The sequence below is a fragment of the Cyprinodon variegatus genome, unplaced genomic scaffold (assembly GCF_000732505.1).
Source record: "Cyprinodon variegatus isolate N-32 unplaced genomic scaffold, C_variegatus-1.0 Scaffold1278, whole genome shotgun sequence".
In the NCBI taxonomy this organism is placed as follows: Eukaryota; Metazoa; Chordata; class Actinopteri; order Cyprinodontiformes; family Cyprinodontidae; genus Cyprinodon; species Cyprinodon variegatus.
In genome coordinates this window covers 191323-194410 of record NW_015151731.1, presented here as the reverse complement: position 1 = coordinate 194410, position 3088 = coordinate 191323, and positions in this window count along the sequence as shown.

The following is a 3088-nucleotide window of genomic DNA, read 5'->3' as shown; positions in this document are numbered from 1 at the left end:
GTTGCCATAGCAACGCCTGCTTTCCTTTTCCGCTGTAGTGATGAGGCCGTTTCTTCTGAGACAGTTTTTAGCCAGGAAACTGAGACCGGCGTTTTTTAATTTATTTTTATCTTGATGGTGGACTTTCTGTCGCAATCTACTCTGGAAATCAGATGTTAGTTTTCTAAAAGTCCCAGTTTGCGATTAGGCAACTTGAAGACGTGAGAGAAAACAGATGTTCAGATTATCAGCCCGGTAGAAACCAGTCAGAAATCTGTAAGAAATAAAAAAACAATCCATTTCAGCCCCTGGTGAACCACCTCATTACACAACATGTTCAGAGATAAGCTGACTTTATTTTTTTTGGCTAAAGCTGAACAAATGATAATAAAACTGTTATAAAAATGTGTAATAAAAAGCTTCAGCAGTGTTCACTGATGAACTCATGTTTAACAGCTAATTGATGTAGCAAAGCTTTGGGATGTTGCTCAGGCTTAATGTTGCACGTTTTAAGAGACCAAAGAAGACGAGGTTCATGGCCACCTCACCCTTTTTAAGACTGGCCAGCAGCCACAGGCAAACCTTTCCCCCTTCATGGAAAGAAACTCCCCCTCTTTTTAAACAGCTCTGAACAAAAACAAAATACTTCACTAATGTTGAGTTTGTCTGGATCTGCTTTGTCTCTTCTGGCGCTTCCTCTGACATTCCTCCACCCCTCCCACTCCTTTCTTCAGCAGCAGGTTGGAGTTTGACCAGCGGATGATTAGCTTCTGCTCTTCTTACCGTTTGTTTATGAATGTGGTGAAAGAGCCAGACCGATGCTTATTGCTGCTTCCCCCAGCAGAGCGGCACATCTTCACCTCAGACCACTGATGCTTTATGTGAAGCATTTATCACAATCTAACAGTTTCACTGTCAAAGGACTCGTGATACTATTAAATACACCACTGCACCACTAAGAAATACAAAGAGCAGTCTATAAAAAATATTTCATTAAAATTTTACAGAGAAGAATATTCAACTAATTCATAGCAAAGTTGGAAAAAACCTATTTTAGATGTTTTCAGTGTGTTTTTACAGCTTTACAGAATTGGTCTTTGTTAAATGCTGATGAAGATTCTCAGTCATCCAGGTCATAGTTTTCTCAATTTAAATGACATTTGAATGGAGAAAACTGGATGGGAAGCGAAACATCTTCAAACCTTGGAAACCAAGTCCAGTGGATTGTTTTTAAACTTTCAGAATGTCTTTGCTAAACCCTTCTAAACTCTTCAAAAAACTTAAAGGATCACTTTTTAATCAGATTATAGCTTTAAGTTAATTAAACTTGTGGGATATTGATTGGTCAGGTCAGTAGCACATATGGTACATGTGTCCATGGCTTATGCGGATCCAGAGTGAGGGCGGTCCTTGTCCCAGGGTCCTTAAATCTCACTGTCAGACGTGATCCTGAGAGGAAAGAAAAACTGACCAGTATCTGGAAACCAAATCTAGAGAAGTTTCACATTTTCATTGTTTTTCATGAGTCCAGTTTCTGTATTCAATTCAGTTCATTTATAAAGCGCCAATTCATATTCAAGGCTCAAATTAAAATAAGAAAACGTTTGATTGTTGCAGTAATGTCCCATTGTCTCTTGGTTGATCTTCTCCCTGATCTGCAATTATTAATATTTCCAAATATCCTCCAATAATCTGTAAAACTCAAATCTCAGAGAATTAACCTTTCTGATAATAATGAAATAAATCATGTAACAAGATTGATGGACTTCAGATTGGACCTCAGACCAAAACAACAAACAAAATAGTCTAACTTTTGTTAGATCATCTTACCTGTTCAAAGAAACATGAAATAAAATATAATCATCTTACCTTCCTAAGATAACAAAAACAGGAGAAAACTTTACTCAAAGAAAATGGCGTCCGATCATTCTGTGCAATCGGTGTTAGCTTCAAATCGCTCCACAATTATTTCAGGAATCTCGTAATTTAAATATTTGTTAATACAGCTGAGTTTGAGATAAATATAATCAAACTTCATCACCTTTTCTATTCCCCTGTAAGGTCCTTCTCATCACAGAGTTCCATTATTATTATTATTATTATTATTATTATTATTATTATTATTATTATTATTATTATTATTATTATTATTATTATTATTATTAAATAATATAATCAAACCAGTTTCAGCTCCCAGGCTCCATAGCTAACCGAGGCTCAGCCATTCTGTCGCAGGGTGGAGGCATCTAGGGGCCATTTGCTGATCTTCGCCCTGAAAATAAACACTGAAAATATTAGCTGTTATTATCTTAGCCTTTTATTCCAATTCTGCACAAGAATAGCAGGAAACAGTAAAGATTATAGCAATATAGTGAAAATGAGAATATAACCAAAAAAAATCCTTTCCCTCTGGAAGCAGGTTCAGTGCCGTCCTACATTATTCTAAAAAACAATCTGAATTCTGACAGAAAACATTTATAAAGACATTTAGTTTATAATTTATTTGACAGTTTATGCACCTAGATCACATAAAATCACATTTAAGATGCTTTGCCATGTTATAAACCCTGTTTTTATTCAGTAATAGACTGTCAGAAATGTATTAAGAACCAGCGTGACAACCTGGGTTACGTATCGGAGACAGAAATCATGAATTTTTTCATCTTATTGGTCTAAAGTCTACACAGAATTTCAGTGTGAGGTCTGTCCAACAAAGGTGGAAACAAGTTTTTTCTTTCAAGATAAACAGAGAAAAGGAAAGAAACGACAAAATCTTACTTTAATGTTATTAAATTATCTAAATCTCAGTGTCATTTAATTCTAATTGCATGAACTGATCAGCCTGTTCTCTTTCAGTCCTGACCTGTCTCTGCTAAATGTGATGAGATATTCTTCCTCATGCTGCGTCTAAGTCTCATAATGTGCTCAGCAAACAATTCACTATATTAAATGCTCCATATTATGGTAAGCGTTTTTTTTAGCATGTATCTGAACCAGAACGTAATGCATTATAATGTTACAAAATAGTTTTGCTATAAAGAAAACCATGACATTCAAAGGTTTGGAATGCAAGTTTATGTTGAGATAATCACAAATACTCTACAGCATT